This window comes from Dipodomys merriami, unplaced genomic scaffold (assembly GCF_024711535.1).
Source record: "Dipodomys merriami isolate MVZ:Mamm:240054 unplaced genomic scaffold, mDipMer1.0.p SCAF_1340, whole genome shotgun sequence".
Lineage (NCBI taxonomy): Eukaryota > Metazoa > Chordata > Mammalia > Rodentia > Heteromyidae > Dipodomys > Dipodomys merriami.
The window spans coordinates 4,384-24,135 of NW_027202650.1; the positions used below are offsets into that span (position 1 = coordinate 4,384).

The following is a 19,752-nucleotide window of genomic DNA, read 5'->3' on the forward strand; positions in this document are numbered from 1 at the left end:
ATAATCTATAACTTTCAAGTTAAAAAGAGACCAATATACTACCTCCCACTTAATTTAGATTCATGCAAGATAGTTACTTGGCTTTTTGCCACTATAATGCTCCAAAATAAGTGAAAATTTATAAGAACATTTATGTGATTGTCATTACTTCAACGTGACCCCTAACTGTGATGAGTCTTCTTTTTCTCACTTTGCTCTTTGAAAATACTCCCTAAATTGATGATGTTGGTGTTGATTAGAGAGTCAGAGTTAGGGGCTTCTACTTATATGATTGTCCCTGAATGGTTTAAAGCAGTTTTTTCCCGAGTTCTCCAAATACATCATCTGACTGTACTTTGAACACACCCTCACACCTGAAATTGTCCTTCAGCATTTCCTTGGCACATTCTACTTTGTGCCTTTGTCTTTTTTTTGCACGTTCCTTTTGAGTTCACAGTTACTCTATTCCCATTTCATCTGTACAAACTGCTAAGAACATTGTCCAACTACCACTTCTTGTTTGCCCTCGCCCAGTCTATGTATGAGGGTACTTTCTCCATGTTAAGCAATAGGGTAGTGCTCACTATCTGAAGGGGAAAGTTCCACAGTATAACCCTATGCTCACATTACAGGATGTAGAATTTAAAGCATTTTGAAATAAGCCATTATACTAGAATTGAAAGGCTCCTTAGGGACATTTCAGTGAAGCTGTATGTTCAACCTAATATTTGGTGTTACTTTTCCTACATTTATAATGGATAGACTGATAAGATACCCAAACAATACCCAAACATATCTAAATGTATGTCAATAAAATCCCAAACTGATGTGGATACATGGGTAACTCATTGAAACTGTAGGACAATTTAGACTTGTCTGTGCTGTAGTGCAATCTACAATCTCATGGCTAAACAAAGGTTTCAAAAATATTCACAGAGTACCTCTATGTAAAGTTCATGACAGTTACATCTGTATAATTCTTTTAAGGTCAGGATAAAAGTATTTGTTCCCAACATTTAAAATCAACAGGATCTGTTGAATTCCTGGATCCAGAATTGTATGGCTTCACATTCATATCTCAAAATTTTATCAATATGACATATCTCTATCATTTTACAAAAATATTGTTCTTATTGAACTTGTGTATATCCTTTTAGTTTTCAAATCCAAATAGCATATTTCTTACAATATCTCTGTAACAGTTTTGACCTTTTCTCCCTGCATTTTTTCCTTTCTTTACTTCTGTAAATCTGTGTTTATTACTTTCTTGTTTCCTTATTTATCTCATTCTTCGAATCTTGTCCTAACTGGTGCTCACATTGCTCACAGTTTGTCAGAACTTTCCATTTCGTCTTCCCTTTAAAAATGCTCCACGATTTTACTATTCTTTTTCATATTTCTGGTCATAGGTATTTTTATTATGTCTAAAGAGACCTATCTTTACATCTTTTTAATATAAAATTTAGAACTATCGGAGACTTTTTTCCCCTAAATCCATCATTTCCACCTGTAGTCCTTATCGCCAAGAATATCACTAATACAGTTGCCTGGCCAGAGACATAGAACACTTCAGATTTCTTCTTAACCTTTTATACTCCTGCCCATTAGTTAAGATGAATGATCAACATTTTCTCAGTTTCTGTCACTAATATGATTTCTATGTACTCCTTTTTTGTGCCCCTGACACCAGCCTGTTTCATGTAATCATCAATGATCACCTAGATTTAAGCCACTTTTCCAAAGTATTTTTCCCCATAGTCTTTTCATATTGGTCCTCTCCATCACCAAATTACTGGTTCTTGTAAGCACACAGAGTGAAGAGCTCAGACACAAATTATAGTAGCATTATTTACTCATTACATTGACTGTTGGCCTTTCATTTCTCATCTGTAAATGGATGTACTCTACCAGAAATATTGAAGAATATATTTGTTGAGTGCTAGAGAAACAAAAAAGTAAAGTGAAGAGTCTTTACATTTTCCACCTTAGCTTACAAATAAAGAAAGAGTCAAATTCAGTTTGTTGGTATAAAGTCACAAAATGTTTCATGCACGTACAGAGTACTGCTATGATTGTGTGTCAGGGAAATGTGATCAGAGACAACTTGGAACATGCTGTTGCTCTTCTCAGAAGCAAGAGTCTATTACAAAAACCCCTGAAACTGACCAGCTCCATTCTTTCCAGGTCAATTACCTGGGGAAAATTGGACATTTCCGGGAAACATACCTGGATGTAGTGAAGGCCAATCCTTTGAGGTGAGCAATAAGTACTAATCATAGCCAGAGGAAATGTCTGGTGGTATTTCATGAGACCACTATTGGAGTTGTTACTGGCCAACTGGAGTAGAATCTGTGCTTTGGTTCCATTGACCAACCCACACATGAACATTCTCAAACACCATAAATTACTGAGGAGAGACTTCTTAGTTATCAGGTCATTCAAACTTCATATTTATAACTATGCTACTTAGGGATGCCTGAAAATTTTCCAAAGAGTTTAAAGCTAGTAACCAGAAACAGGAACTCAAATTAGTTTTATTCTGTTGATCTCCACAATCTATGATCTCCATAATCAAATTATTCCAATATGTGCTTTTATTTATCAGCAGGGTTTGTTAATTGAAAATGCCACCATGGAAAAGTAAGTAGGAGCCACTGGTAGGATTGAATGGGAAAGAAATAGGTCTAAATACGATACTTGACCAGATACTTGACCAGATAAGAAGGTGATAAATGAAATGAGCCCAAACATTGGGACACAAGTGGTTTTTTTCTTTATTGCTATTGTTCTAACATATTTATAATGTTCCATTTGATTTTTGTTTGTTTATATTCTGCCCACCCCCAAACAGCATAACCCCTGTTTCCAATGAGTTTGATGTTGGTGCTCTGCATCTTGTATATACACTTCTCTAGTTTGGGGAGAGAAATGGAAAAAACAGAATGCTTAAATGGGAATACAGGTTGACCCATTGTAACAATGAGAGGCACCAGACACTGTTGAAAAACAAACTTTACAATTTAGGGGGTGTGGGAAGGAGTGTATAATGTAGTTTTGGAGCTGGGAGGTTAGGGATGGTAGGGGAAATACAAAGGAGGAGGTAACAATGCTTGATGGGAAATGTATGCTTTACCTTGCTCATGTAACTAACCCCTCTATACAGTATTTTTACAATAAACATATAAAAATAAAAGAATAAATATACTTCAAAGGGAATCTCTGTGGTGGTTGGAGGCCAATGCTACAGAAAGACTTACAAGGATTTAATACTGGCAAAAAATTACCTAAAAACTGAGATGATGCTGAGTATAATCCTAAATGCTCAGGTGGCTGAATTCTGAAGATCTGTGTTTGAAGCCAACCCAGACAGGAAAGATGAGACTTTTATTTCCAATGAGGCTGTAAAAAAGATACTACATTGTGGTAGCTTTGAGTTGTGGCTAAAGTGGACAATGCCCAGAGCATGAAATCAAACCCAAGACCAGCCCCCAGTCAGTTAAAAAACGTTGTGTGTCTTTATGTGTTGGCAGATCCCTTTACTAGTTTGATGATAGAACAAGCATTTTAACAATGAGTTATTGTGTCAATATTTACCTCTTTAGTAATTGTTTCATAGTAATGTGTGCATGGTTGCTTTAGGTCTTGTATAACAGTTTTGGTTCAGTAACTGACTGAAAATCTGCCTTTAAAAAACCATTTTTAAAATCAAAATATCTTATTGGATACTGCTGAATAGGAAAGTCAGTGCTTATTGGTTGGAAGAAAAGAAAGCAAAATCAGATGGGAGAATTGTAGAAGTTAAATCTTGAAGTAATTCACTGATACAAGCACTTCCCTTGTAAAGGTAGTCAAAACCTTGCCAATGCTATTTTAGAGAAGTACCAGGGGCTAGAGGCATGGCACTAGTGGTAGAACACCAGCTGGGTAAAAGTTGGTTATTTTTCAAATGGCCAGGTGTTCTGGATTTGGTTGATTATTAAAACTTTTGACTAGTTTGAAAGGAGTCAAAAATTTGAGCCAATATGAAAGATGATTCCAAAGTTCAAATTCATGGGAGCCAGTGGTGAGCTGCCTGTCCAGTGTGTTTATTCAACTTGAGCGTGCGACAGACAGAATGCCTTCCACAGAAGTAAACTTTGCTTTGCAGAGAAGGTGTTTGTAGGATACCTTAATTGCCCACTGTATTTCCAACACAGATCATCTGTGCCATTCATGAGGGATCCTTGGAGCCCCTCATAGGCGACACATCCAGCCTCCCTGTTGAGCCAACCTCCTGATGGTATAAACATGCCATCCTTAGTAGCTGATAATGGAACTAGATATAAAGTTAATTTGCAACATCAAGAAGAGCCCCAAACAGGCACCCTCAGAAGCAAGCATCCTCATGCCTTGGCCTTGGTAGAAAAATATGAAACTATGTATCCTGCTTTGGTACGTGTGTCTTTGTAGGGATGGTGTATGCGAGAAGTATCTTAGATTCATGCTCTTAAACTCTTTCTGTCTAAGAGTCTTGGTCTGCAAATTCATTTGTCCATTTAGGAAGAGGGAAAAGTTGAGATAGAGTCATCTCTGAGAAAAATCTCTAATAATGGAATCGAGAAAAGGAAAGAACAAGATACAGTCTGAAGGGCAAAGTGCACCAAAATATCTTTTTCCATTACAACCTGTAATTTAAGAATTCTAAACCTAAGAAGCCCAACAAAATTGGAGCTTAAAAGCTTCCCTCAGACATTCTTAATATTGTCATCTTTTAGGGAGAATGTGGGGAAAGATATGGAAATATGTGTTAAGGCTGATTTTTGTTTTTGAGGTCTAATTTTAATGTTCACTTGTAAACTAAATCCTCTATATCCCTGTCTCTGTGTAAATACCCATCAGCATTAAATATAAAGTGATTTTGAAAAAATAAAAATGACTCAGAAGAAATTATAAATGCAAAACAATCTTCACAGAAACAAACTGTCAGAAATATTTCATGACTTTAAAAAGGATAAAGTGGATGAAGTTATGATATATTTAGAAGCACAACAATGCACAAAATGTAAAAAGATATTCATATATTTCATTATATAACCCAAAGCAGAAGCAAATGTTGTTTAGATGATTTTTTAAAATACAATCTCTCTGGTACTGGGAAGGTGGCTCAATGGTAGAGTGCCTGCCTTGCATGCATGAGGTCGTGGGTTTGATTCCTCAGCTTCACATAAGCAGAAAAAGATGCAAGTGGTGCTGTGGCTCAAGTGGTAGCACTAGCCTTGAGCTGAAGGCCAGAACCCTGGCCCCAGAGTTCAAGCCTCATGACCAAAAAAAATCCAAATTAAAAAAACAAAAAAACAAAACACAGTCTCCCACTTTTTTGGCCTCAACACTGTAATACCTCTGCTACAGCCTAGGTCTAGGATTTTAAGTGTGGACATTTATCAGTATTCCTGATTCAGATTCTACTTGACCATTTTTAAAATAAATATGTTGTTATTAATTTTCCTCTTTTTAAATTTACATGCACCTATAAAAAATGGTTTGGCTATCCCAGTAACCTTCTCAAAGTACCTCCTAATGACAACTTACAAAAAGTTGTATCCTATTACAACAAGGAAAACAATGCTACAAATAAAGAAAGCTGATAATTAAGTATTAATGATTAATAAAATAAAAAGCAAAACAATTACCAGTGTTTTCAGTATTTAAATTGTACTATATATTAGATTTTATTATTGTCATATTTCTTTACAGTTAACAGTGGCTAAGATTATGATGTTCAACAAGAATTTTATAGGCTATGAGTAGTGGTTAAAGTCACCCACTAAGATTACCATTTGTGGTAAATCTTGTAATTTGTGTATGTTTTATATCTTCATTTGTTCCTCGCTAACATATAAAGTAAGGAAGTGCTATAGTTTTAATAGAAACTGTGTAGATAACAAAGTCAACTCTTTATTCTGGTACTTTACACTGAGACTTTGCAAGGTCTCATTAGTAAAGTTTCTAAACTCTGAAATGTACATACTTAGTGGTATATATCTGCTACCATGAATCTTAACTATTTTATAGAAAAGAATTATGACCTGCCAAACAGACCTAGTTTGGGCATATATAAGCAAATACCCCAAATTAAATACAATTCAAACATTAAAACTTTTAACAAACCTTAACACTTACTGTATTGTTCATTATGACAGGTCCCTTGTATAGAATAATTGAATTCCGCCTCCTACACATCTCTTGAAAAATAAATATCTGGAATTATTTTTTATTTATTTTTTTATTGTAACATACGGTACAGAGGGGTTACAATTACATGGGCAAGATATTCAGTACATTTTTTATCAAGAATTGTTTCCCCTTCCTATCCCTCCCCAGGTTCCCCCCCCCACTAACTCCTCACCCCCCATACACACCAAAGTTGTAAAGTTCGTTTTCGACATGACAACTTGTACTTCTCATTGTTGCAACGGGTACATCTGTATCCTTGTTTAAATGACTTGTTTTTCCCCTTCCCCTCCACAAATTATACCAACATCAAATACAGTGAAAGCAGGGGTTATACTATGGGGGAGGGACATACAAAGCAACTAAGAAATAATCTTATAAATGCATTAGAAACGAATGAATGAAAGGAAAAAAAACATTTAAATACATATCTTAGGGTTCATTTTCCTAACATCACCTTATCTGACCGTTACTGCTTGACTCATACAAATACTAGATATTGCAAATAAGGGAAACCATGGGACCTATGTTTCTTTGGGCTTGGCTTACTACACAATATAATTTTTTCCAAGTCTTTCCATTTCCTAACAAATGGGGCACTCACATTCTTTCTGATGGAGGGTTAGAATTCCATTGTGTATATATACCACATTTTCTTGATCCATTCATCTACTGAGGGGCATCTGGGTTGGTTCCATATCTTAGCTATAGTAAATAATGTTGCAATAAACATAATTGTGCTGGTAGCTTTAGTGTGGTCTTGTTTGTAAACATTTGGGTAAATTCCCAAATGTGGGATTGCTGGGTCATAGGGGAGCTCTATGTGGAGTCTTTTGAGGAACCTCCATACTAGTTTCAAAAAGAGGTTGAACAAGTTTACACTCCTACCAACAACGAAGTAATGTTCCCTTCTGTCCCCATCCCTTCCAGCATCTGTTGTTATTTTCCTTGGGTGAGGTCGTATCATAATGTTGTTTTAATTTGCATTTATTTTATGGCTAGGAAGGTTGAGCTTTTCTTCATGTGTCTATTAGTCATCCTTCTTTCTTCTTCACAAAAGTTTCTCTTTAACTCTTTAGCCCACATATTTATTGGGCCGTTGTTTCTTTGAGGATTTGTTGTTGGGAGATTTACTTTTTGAGTTCCAGGTATATTGTAGATATGAGAGTCTTGTCCTTTGTATGGCTAGTGAAGATGTTCTCCCAATCCATGGGCTTTCTATTGATCTTGCTAGCTATGTCCTTTGCCATGCAGAAGCTCTGCAACTTCATGCAATCCCATATGTCCAACCTTTCTTTGATTTGTTGTGTTTCTGGGACGCTATTAAGAAAATTTCGGCCTGTGACAAAGAGACCTAGGGTTTCTCCTATTCCATTCTTTAATGTTTTCAGAGTGTCTGCTCTGACTCCGAGGTCTTTGATCCATTACGAGTTGATTTTGGTGCAGGGTGATATGTAAGGATCTAACTTTAGTTTTCTAGAAGTAGTTAACCAATTTTGCCAGCACCATATACTGAAGAGGCTGTCTTTCTTCCATTCTATTTTTTTAGTTACCTTATCGAAGATTAGATGGCTATAGGTCTGTAGGTTCATTTCTGGGTTTTCAATTCTATTCCATTGGTCCTGAGGTCTGTTCTTGTGCCAGTGACAAACTGTTTTGATTACTATGGCTTTAGAGTAGAGTTTGAAATTTGGTATTGATATTCCTCCAGCAGTGTTCTTTCCGTTGAGGAGCGTTTTTGCTATTCGGGGTCTTTTATTGTTCCATATGAATTTTTGGATTGCCTCTTCTATTCCCTTGGAGAAGGAGGTTTGAATTTTGATATGTATCACATTGAATTTGTAGATAGCCTTGGCAAGTATTGCAATTTTTACGATGTTAATCTTTGCAATCCAGGAACGTGGAAAGTTTTCCCAATTCTAAGTTCTGTTTTGATCTTCTTTTTCAAGTTTTTAAAGATTTCATCATAGAGGTCCTTCACTTCTTTGGTTAAGTTAATTCCTAGGTATTTTATTTTTTGTGGGGCTATTACAAATGGAGTAGTTTCCTAATTTCAGCCACACTTTTATCATTGTTGGAAAACAGAAAAGCCATTGATTTTGGGGGGTTAATTTTATACCCTGCTACTTTGCCAAAGTTTTGAATCAGCTTGAGTATTTTGGGAGTGGAGTCTATGGGATTCTTTAAGTACAAGATCATGTCATCTGCAAAGAGGGAGAATTTTATCTCTTCTTTCCCTATTTGGATCCCCTTTATGTTTGCATCTTGTCTTATTGCTGTAGCTAGGCATTCTAAAACTAGATTAAAGAGAAGTGGAGAGAGTGGACATCCTTGTCTTGTTCCTGAGTTAAGAGGAAATGGCTTTAGTTTTTCACCATTAAGTATAATGCTGGCTTTAGGTTTGTCATGTACACCTTTTATTGTATTGAGGAATGTTCCATGGATTCTTAAGTTTTCCAAAACCTTCATAATAAAGGGGTGCTGGATCTTGTTGAATGCTTTTTCTGCATCTATTGAGATAACCATGTGGTTCTTATCCTTGCCCCTGTTGATGTGATGAATAATATTAATTGATTTGCATATATTGAACCAGGTTTGCATCCCTGAAATGAATCTTGTTTGATCATAGTGTATTATGTTTTGGATGAATTGTTGAAGTTGATTGGCCAAAATTTTGTTGAGAAGTTTTGCATCAATGTTCATCAAAGAAATGAGTCTATAGTACTCTTTCTTTGATGAGTACATGCCTGATTTTGGGATGAGGGTGATGATGGCTTCATAGAATGTGTTCGGTAGTGAACTTTCTCTTTCAATTTCATTGAAGAGTTGGAGGTGTATTGGTGTGAGCTCTGCTTTGAAGCCTGTGTAGAATTCCTTTGTAAAACCATCTGGTCCTGGACTTTTCTTAGATGGGAGGTTTCCTATTGCTGTTTCTATTTCAATGCTTGATATGGGCCTGTTAAGATGGTTTAACTCATCTTCGTTTAGTATTAGCATGTCAATATTTGCTAGGAAAATGTCCATTTCTGCCAAGTTCTCAAACTTATTAGATAAAATTTTGAGACGTATTCCCTTATACTGTTCTGAATCTTGGTTCTTTCTGTGATGATGTTTCCACTCTCATCTCTGAGTTTATTTATTTGGGTGTGTTCTCTTCTTTTTCTCATAAGATTTGCTAAGGGTTTGTCAATGTTGTTAATTTTTTCGAAGAACCAACTCTTTGTTTTCTTGATTCTTTCCATACTTTTTTGTATTCTAATTCATTTAATTCTGAGTTAATTTTAATTATTTCTTTCCGTCTACTGGATTGGGGTTTATCTTGCTGCTCTCTTTCAAGGAGGTTCATATGTGTCGTTAAATTGTTGGTTTCAGATCACTCCAATTTGTTGATGTAGGAACTCAGAGCTACACAGTTGCCTCTGAGTACTGCTTTTGCTGTGTCACAGAGGAGCTGGTAATTTGTGTGCTCATTTTTGTTGAATATCATGAAAATTTGAATTTCTTTCTAGTCTCTTCCATGACCCACTCGTCATTCAATAGTGTGTTGTTCAACCTTTGTGTATTACAGGACTTTCTTTGGTGGCATTCGGTGTTGAGTTCTAATTGTATTCCCTTGTGGTCAGAGAGAAAGCATGATATAACTTCAATATTTCTGAATTAGTACAAGTTTGCTTTGTGACCTAAAATGTGGTGTATTTTGGAAAATTTTCACTGTGCTGCTGAGAAAAACATGTATTCTGATGCTGCTGTGTGAAATATTCAGTAGATTGATGTAACAACTAGTTGATCTGTGCAGTTGTTTAGATCTGCGCTTTCTCTGTTGAGGTTTTGCCGAGTTGACCTATCTATTGGAAGATTGGTCCATTAAAATCCTCAACAATTAATGTCTTTGGATCTATGTTGGATTTGAGGGAAAGTAGTGTTTATTGGATAAATTTGGGTGCTCCATTGTTTGGTGAATAGATATTTAGAATTGTAATATCCTCCTGAAGGAGGGATCTCTTAAATAGCTTGTAGCGACCTTCTTTATCTCTTCTCACAAATTTTAATTTGAAGTTATTTTATCTGTTATTAGGATTGTAACTATCAACTGTTTATGGGGGCCGCTTGCTTGGTAGATTTTGGTCCAGACTTTAACATTGAAAATGTTTTTGGTTTTACGGGCTAGATGTGACTTCTGAAGGCACTAGACAGAAGGATCTTGTTTTTTAATCCAACTAGACAGTCTATGTTGCTTAAATGGAGACTTAAGTCCGTTAATATTGAGAGATAAGACTGAGAGGTATTTGGGGGTTCCTGCCTTGTTATCCACCTTCTTGGGGGCCCCTAAACCTGGGTTCTTCCTTTGGTTCTTGGATTCTCAGTTTGGGTGCAGTTTCTTGGCCTTTATTATGGTCTTGTTGGTTTTCTATGTGTAGGACATCTTTAAGAATCTTTTGTAAGGCTGGTTTGGTGGAGATGTATTGTTTCAATTTTTCTTTGCTATGGAAGGTTTTTATTTGGCCTTCAGTTGTGAAGGAGAGTTTAGCTGGGTAGAGTATTCTTCCTTGGTAATTATTTGATATGAGGGCATGGCATACATCGTTACAGGCTCTTATTGCCTTGATTGTCTCTGCTGAGTAATCTGAGGTGATTCTAATTGGTTTCCCTTTATAGCTGATTAATCTTTTCTCCTTCACAGCTTTAAGGATCTTTTCCTTTGTCTGAGTTGTTCCTGTGTATTATAATTTGACTGTGGGATGTTCTATTCTGGTCTGGTCTATTTGGAGTTCTAAAAGCTTCTTATATCTGAATAGGCCTATCTTTTTGTATGTTTGGGAAGTTCTCTGCTAGGATCCTGTTAAACAAATTTCCTAGACCATTAACTTCTGTTTCTAGGTGCTCCCCTACACCCATTATCCTCAGATTAGGCCTTCTGATGGTGTCTTCCAAGTGTTGGATAGATCTATCATATTTCTTGGATTTGCCTTGGATGGATGTATGTTCTTTCTCTATAATATCTAGGCTGTCTTCAATCCCTGAGATTCGATCTTCTTCATGGTCTAACCTGCTGTCAAGACTTTCTAATTTAATTTTAATTTCTTCTCCTTCTAATTAGTCAGTTTTGATGGCTTCAAATTCTTTGTTGCAGCTTTGTTTTAGATCTTGAATGAACGTCTTAAATTCCTTAATTGGGTGTCCAGTGTTTATTCTGAAATAACTTATTTGGTTTTTTATGGTTTCCTTGGACTTCCATTCCTTCTGTTGGGTTCCATTCAGCATTCCCTTTGTGGTCTCCCTGACTTCCTTCAGCTCTTTTTTAATGGCTCCCATGAATGCCTTTAGTGATCTTTGTGTATTCTCATCCTGCTCTCTCAATTCCTGTATTACTCTTTGCTTAGCTTCCTGATGTTCATGCCATCCTGTTGTTCACTTTGCGTGTTCTCAGCCTGGTCACGCCTTTCCTTCCTTTCTCTTTGAGTATTCTCTATCTGCTCACGCAAATCCTGTATCATTTTTTTGAGTACCTTCCTCACGCTCATGATATTCCTGTATAAATCTTCGGATTGCCTCTTTTCTCTCCCTATCACACTAATACATAGTCCTTTGTAGGTTTTCAATCTTTTCCTGCATTGACCTTTTGTTTGCCTTCTCTCTTTACCTATCATGCTCATACAGAGTCCTTTGTATGTTTTCAATATTTTCATTTATCATGTTTGCCAGCAGTGCACTTTTCCTTTATCTGTTCTGTCTCCTGATTATCATGAGTGGGAGTGAAGATACCCGGACTTGCCATTTTTCTTGTGTTTTTCCAACTTACTCTGCCCATTTGGGATGAAAATAACAACAGTTTTTTGCTAGAACGCTTTCTTAAGGAAAGGATCACCCAAAGTCTGTATTTGCACAGTCAATATTCTGCAGATACAATCTAGTTCAACAGATACATCTATTCAACATTAAACAACTATATATTAATCGGCTGCGAAGAATTTGGTAAACCAGAAATTATTAGGTTTAGGGAGAGATTTGGGTAAACAATAGGAATAGAGTGATGTGGGAAGGTACAGGGAGAGTTAACTGAGTCCTAATCTCAAAGTAGGAAATAAGTTGGATAGGATGAAAGTAGAGAGAGAGAAAAAAAGAAGAAAGAGAAAGGGAAAAAAAGTGACCAAAATGTAGAAAAGTAAAAATTAAAAATATGATGCAGAAAGGAATACAAACTATTCAGAGAAGAACGTGAATATAATGAGAGACGGGGAGGAATATAAAGGAGATGTGAAAAATTTAAAAATAAAAATACTTAAAATATTATATAGGTATAAAGAGGTAGTGGTAATATTAAGGAATTTAAGTCTAAAAGGTTTTGAATTGAGTAATGAATTTGTGGATTAAGTGTGTACACAATGGGGGATAAGGTCTACTAATCGACTACGGGTTTATCTGAGGATGTTCAGAACAACAATTAAGTCACATAAAGAAGAACAAAAGAGAAGAAAAGGTGAAAAGGATAAGAAAAAAGAAGAAAAGATCAGAAGTTCAGTAGAGCTAAACAAAAAACAAAAAGAATTTTTTAAAAGAAAAAGAAAAGAAAGAAATATGCACACACACATATACTCCTAAAATAAAAATTATAAGAGAAAAAAAGTTACTAGAAAAAATTTTTTTCAAAAAATGTAAAAATTTAAAAAAAGTTTCCAAAAACATTTTTTTATAAATGGTACCAAAAAAAAAAAGAAAAAGAAAAACAAAATTTTTGTGAGGGGTAGGAAAAATCATGTATCTCCCTTTTGTCCATAACCAGCCTCAGGTTGGAGTCTCTGGTCTTTTTGTGGTGTTTGATTTTCCTGTGGCTTGGTTGGTTTCTTAAGTCAGTTTGTTTGAACAGGCAGAAAGATGCTCTGCTTTACCCAGGATTTTGTGATCCTCCTCCCAGGTTAGTTCAATGGAAGGGAGATCTGCTTTGAGTATCACAAAAGAGGGAGACGGCTTTTTCCTCAAGTTTGGAGATGCTGTGATGAGGCTAGGTTCTGGGTAGTGTTGAAGCCTTTCAGCAAACAGTAGCTTTTCCCAGGGGCTAGTTTGTGATAAACTCACAGAGCCCAGCCTGGAGTCACTCTCAGGGTTTCTGTTTACTGAATTTCAATTGATTGTCATGGCTGCTAAAGTTGGGGCAGCCTCTGGCTCTGATTACCCAGTGAAGAAAGCCACTCCTGGGGCTAGCGCCTGAGCTGGGTGACTTTTCCCTGGGTGGAGCTCAGTCTGGCAGGTCAGCTTAGATTCTTGTGACCTACTAAATGACTCTAGTTTTCATCCAAGGCTTAAGTTGGAGCTAGCAGCTCCACCGAGCATTGTCAGTATCCAAGATGGAGATCTCCAGTACTGGAGGGTGAGGGATGGCCTTCCCTCCTCTGCTCCCTGAGAAGTATTGAGGAAGCATCATATACACTAAATTTGGAATGATACGGAGAAGATTAACATGGCCCCTGCTTAAGGATGACAGGCAAATTCCTGTCATTCCATTGCCTAATTTGTTAGGAAGTGGAAAGACTTGGGAAATAGATTATGAAGTGTAATAAGCCAAGTCCAAACAAACATAAGTCCCATGGTTTCCCTAATTTTCAATAACTAATATATGTCTGGGATAAGCAGAAAAGGTCAAAAGCTATGTACATATGACCAGAAAAGATTATGTTAAGGTAAATGAACTGAAGTTAGTGACACAAGTGTTTTTTTCTTTCTTGCTATTGTTTCTCACATACGTATAACGTTCAGTATGGTTTTTTTTGTTTCTTTATATGTTCGGACCCCATGTTAAATCACTTATTTTCACTGTATTTGAAGTTGGTGCACCTACATCTTGTATATAGTCTCTTCAAATTTTTGGATGGGAAGGAGAAAAAGAAAATGCTTAAATAGGAATACAGGTTCACCCATTGTAACAATGAGATGCACAAGACACTAGGTTGTAAAATGAACTTTACAATTGAGGCGGGGGAAGGGAGGAGGTGAGTGGACTTGTGGAGGTGGAAGGGAAGGGATAGTAGGGGAATAATAAAGGAGGAGTTAACAATGCTTGTTAGGAAATGTAGTCATTGCCTTGCTTATGTAAGTGTGACCCTTCTGTACAGTAATTTTGCAATTGAAAGACCCCAGACTCACTGGGATACTTTCTCAACGGGAGGGCACCCCAGAAACCAAGACTCCAAACCAGCAGATGCAACAAGCAAGAGGAGTTTATTTGGCATTTGTGCATACGGACTCTCTGCCCCAGGCAATCAGAGCGCCCTGAGCAGCAGTTACAGGCATTTTTAAAGGCAAAAACCACAAATTAGCATAAAACACTCTTTGTAAAACAATTGTCTCATGGTTGGTCTAAGGGGGAGTTTACATGGTTACAGGCCTATGATTGGTTGACATTTGGCTTAGCTTGTGGTCTTGCCAGGTGGTCATTGTCAAGGTCCATCCCGGGGTTTGTTGAACTGAACTGGAACTGAAAAACATAAACTAAAACTGAAAAACATGTACTATCTGTAACCTTTGACCTTGTCCTGGGGTGGGCTGCCATCCGGACATCTGGGACGGCCGATATCCGGATATCTGGGCCTCGAGACTCTGCCCAGTTTTATTTCCCAGTGAAGGGGGTCTGAATGCAAGCATATTTACAGAAGCAAAATCAGCAGTTAGCAAGTTAGTAATGGTAATGGTAAAGTGAGGTTTTTAATTTTTAATCTTTCAGCAATGAAAACATATAAAAATGTTCTGAGATGGAAGAGTTTATTTCCTTTATTTTACTCATAATATTGTTAAGAAATTAATGCAAAACACTAATATGAAGGTATTTTGAATAAATGTGTGTGTGCCCACGCACTTGCATGTGTGTTGGCATGCTCAGAGTTTGAAATCAGGGCTTCAAAGTCTTGCTAGGCCTTTTTGCTCTATTGGTGAGCTACTAAATGAGCTACATCTCCATTCCTGGCCCTTTGATAGTTCATTAAAAGTTTTGAAAAATAATCTCATGAATTTATTTTGCCCTGATAGGCTTCCAACTGTTATCCACAGATCTCAGGCTCCTGAGTAGATATCCCCAGTAGTTAGGATTACAGGCATGATAAACCAGCAAAAGGCTTTAAGAATAACGTATAAAGTAGAAGAAAATTTACTTCACAGGGGCCTGTTTTATCATCTCCTACATTTAAAACATTTTGGATTGATTATATGTGAATTTATTTCGTTTTAGAATTCTTAAAAGACAGTAAGTTTTAATATTTAAAAGTTTTAGTACTTTTTAAAAAGGATACTGGAACTGTGGGACAGAAGAAATATGCCTCTCTTTGTACCTCAATTTATAAGTTCTGTGCATGATAACCCAATGTGACCAAGACATTGTATGCTATTATTTCTTGGACAATATGAATATTGAATTGAGGGTGTCATAGAATGAAGAGATTTTATCTACCTTTTGTGTATTGCTGAAAGACTTTTGGAAACTTTGACTCATTTTCTTCCTCACTCTGTGTGTCTTTGGGCCATACACTTACTGCCTTTAATTACAATTTTTCCCAACACTAAAATGGTAATAACATTAGCATTATAGCAAATGTTATCTGAAAAATTAAAGGAAATAACACTTGTGAAATACTTAATATAAACTTCTATGGATGAGCTTTGAGTTTAGCCAGCAGTCTTTTTTAAATACTAAATAAAATGTGATAAGTAGTACAGAAAACATTACATGTAGTGAGCAACCAGAACTAATATCTATTGACCATGCTCTGCTTCCAAGCAAGCCAGTGGGATAATTTCTCATGCTGTAAATCAAACTGGTTATCTTATGTCTTGTTAGAGTAAAAATACCAGAGACAGAACGATGAAGTTATGTTGTAGACTGAGATGAAATCGATATGAAAATGTGTAAAACTGATAAAACATAAAAGTATCTGAGCAGTATATTGTGTTTTACAACAATTAAGTTACATTGCAAAGATAAAGAAGACCTAGAAGAATGAATTCTTTTTTTGTTGTCCTATCATAGGTTCTTAGATGGATGAGCTCTTTCCTCATTCTTATACAGGCATCATCTGATGAGAGGAACTGTATTTTTTGTTTGCTTCCTACCATTTATTCTTCAGTTTGAAATTTGAGCCATTGGGACTGAAAGAAACCAAGGGAAATTAGATAAACAGGCTGTGGAAAAAACAATCAAAGTAAATTGAATGAACTACAGCCTTGTAAAAGGTCTAAATAAATTGAGATATATAGTCACAAGTGTAAACAGAAAATGATTTAAGCAATACCATCTTATTGAAAATTGAAAAATGTTAGGAGTTGCTACATTTTTTTCTTTTCTACCTTTAATTAATTATTGATCTGGTTTAAAGAGCTTAAAGATGAGATTAACAAGAAACTGGATTAAAAATGGACAAAAGGCTGAATAGACAAGTTCTCCATACAGCCCTGAAAATCGCCTGTGGGTTTACAAAGTTGTGTTTAATACAACTGCTATGCTGGCTTAATGCTTTCTGAGTAGAAGTCATTCGATAAATATAATTCAAAATTACTATGATACTACTTCATAACTATTATAACTCATAAAAAATCAATGGAACCAGTTGTGGTGGTAAAGGCTTGTAATTCCAAGCATTTAGGAGGTTGGATTTAAGTCTAACGCCAGTTTGTATTACTGCAAATAGTATAAACCTGCCCTTTATTACCTTTGAACAAAAGGTAATAATGTTGGTGAGTGGGGAGAAAAGGAAATTTTCTACACTCTTGGTTAGTATTCTCACTGTAGAAAGTAGTATGCAGGTTTCTAAAGAAATTCAAAGTTGAAATATCATCTGACCCACCAATCATGTGATTATTTCTCACTGGGTAATTCTTAAATATATCTATAGTTAATTCTTATTCAAAACAGCCAAGATATAAGTCAAAGTTCAGTGTTCAACTACATACTAATAAAGCAAATGTGGTACATGCACAAATATCTTTAAGTTTCATCCTTAAAATAGCAAGAGACTTTTCCCATTAGCCACAACTTACAATGACCTGAAAGTTGTATTCTAAATGAAGAAAAATGTTGTGTTCTGATCTTTGTAAACACACACATACACACACACACACACACACACACACACACACACACACACACACACACACACACACACACACACTCACACACCCCTCAAACATTAAGACGAAATTTTTTTTAAATTAAAGCAAAGTGTAATTTCTGGAACATTTAGTTCACAATGTAGAAGATAGTGGATATACAGTATGACCAGGTATAGAGTTGTAATGTACAACATGAGGATACAGGGGACAACACTGACCTTACATCAGAATGAAGCTAAGTAAGTAGGAGTTGTTCTTCCTAGGGGAGCATTATTGTGTACATCAAGTATAATCTTAGTAGATGAGCAAAATAACTCAATACCTATGTACATATGACCATATAAGATGATTCTAAATGAAATGAACTCCAAGACATGTTCTTTGTTGTTGTTGTTCTTAATGTATTACATGATTTATGTTTTCCCCACCTATGGGTTATCCGCTATAGTCACTGTATTTGATTTTGATACATTGGGTATTGTAAATATGTTGATCTAAACTGGGGAAGGGAAAGGGAAAAAACAAAATGGTGAGACAAAGGACAAAATGGGAACCTCTGCAACAGTGATACTCACAAGACAATATTTTGGAAATAATCTTGGGAGGTGCATTGGGAGCGAAGAGGGAGAAAAAAGGGGGAAGGACAAACAAGTTAGAAAAGCAATAAATGCATTACCTTACTTATGTAACTATACCCCCTGTGTACACTACCTTGAAAATAAAATTTAAATAAAAAAATATATGGGAGTAGCAATACAGTCGATGGGACTAGGGGAAATTCTGTACTACAAAAAGAAGAGTAGAACAACTGTGGAGAGCAGCAATTTAACTTTAACATAGGAAGTATTAAACTAGCATACAGATTTTCAGCCTTATGTCAGTCACTAGAAAGGGAAAACAAAATGCATAATCAACAAAACAATAGAGATAAAATAGAAAATTAAACAATTGAGGTGAAGAGATGACTTGGACCAAGAATAACAAATGACACAGTTAGGAAACAATAACAAGATGGTAAGTTTAATAAATATTAAATTAATTCTATTAAATGTAGTTTACATCACAATTTGTTAGAACGATAATTTACATCACAGTTTATTAGTATATACTTTTAATAATATATTAGTTATTATTGATTACTTCATATTGAACGTTTAATATATAATTTTAATTTCTGCCAGGTATAGAAAAGAAAAAAATGAAACTTATTTTAATAATATATTTCATGAATTGTGAAATTAGAAGCATTATAATTTAAACAAATAATATATCATTATTGTTTCATTTCTGCGAATTAATGTAATAATTCAACGTATATTGTACACAGCACTCATTTTAATATGAAATAATAAATTATTGCACATGTCTCAGTATTAGGTGGAAGAGTTCAGCATTTTAGTGAAATTCACACCACACAATACAGGAGGGATTACTCCTCTCATCTTGATAAAATTTTGGAAATTTGAATTCTACATGCATGTTAAATTCCTGCTAGGTGACATCTAAAAATTATATACAATCATATACACGAGGACTATTTCAGATTATACTTAAACATCATATTCATTAATTAAATTTTTATTATTTTGTACCAAATAAATATGTACAGAGAGGCAATTTCTGAGTAGATGATGATGTATCTGTGCCAGATTATTCATATTGAGGCTTATTTTATATTTCTGACATTGTTTCTACAGTTGGTTTTAATTTTCCGTAAGGGATTAAGTGTATTATATTGGATATATGAAAGTAAACTGAATGTTTATTTCATTAACCCCTTGCCTCTTTTCTAATCCCAATATAATTTATCTATGTGTTTGAAGTAATGAAAATAACAACAGATATAAGCAAGATAAATCAGTCTTTAGTCGACAAGTATTTTCACATTTATTTTGATAGTTGGTCCTCTTTTACACTACAGAATATTATTCTTGGGAAAATGTGCTCCAGGCTGGCCACAACTGCAGAATATTATGGTTTGATCTATAATAAGAGAAGGAAGGAAGGGGACCTCCTTCCAAAATTCTGCTCCCTGGGATGTGAGCTGCTTTATGGTCCTGAATAGGAAATGAACATTTTTCACAGTCAATCTTGAAAAGCCATCTTGATAGACCATTTCTGTAAGTGGTTACAGAGGATTATTGATTCCTTTGCAAGGATGCCAGATTGCCTCATTTTGGGAAAATTTAAACAGGAATTTAGTCAGCTGTTTTTTGAATCTTTAGGAGAAAAACCCATTGACCCTAGGTCAGGGGACCACTGGGATCCAGAGAAGCTACTACCTTAAATAGTAATCCTACACCTCTAAAAAAAAAATACTACACCAAACAAATAAACAAAAACTCCAGTAAGCACAGCCAGTCAGGGCTGCTATCACAGCCTACACGAAGTCAGGGAAAAACAGAAACTGAAAGTCATTTAGCTGATGAATATATTTTTAATGAGGCAGACTCAAATGAATCTCCAGAGAGA

General features: G+C 35.6%; 1 non-coding gene across 1 annotated transcript; it reads left to right on the forward strand.

Moving 5' to 3' along the window:
• Positions 1-13,594: 13,594 nt before the first annotated feature.
• On the forward strand, positions 13,595-13,701 carry LOC138825115 (U6 spliceosomal RNA). The gene has a single exon (XR_011371344.1). It is a non-coding gene; the product is annotated as a U6 spliceosomal RNA (small nuclear RNA).
• Positions 13,702-19,752: the final 6,051 nt, after the last annotated feature.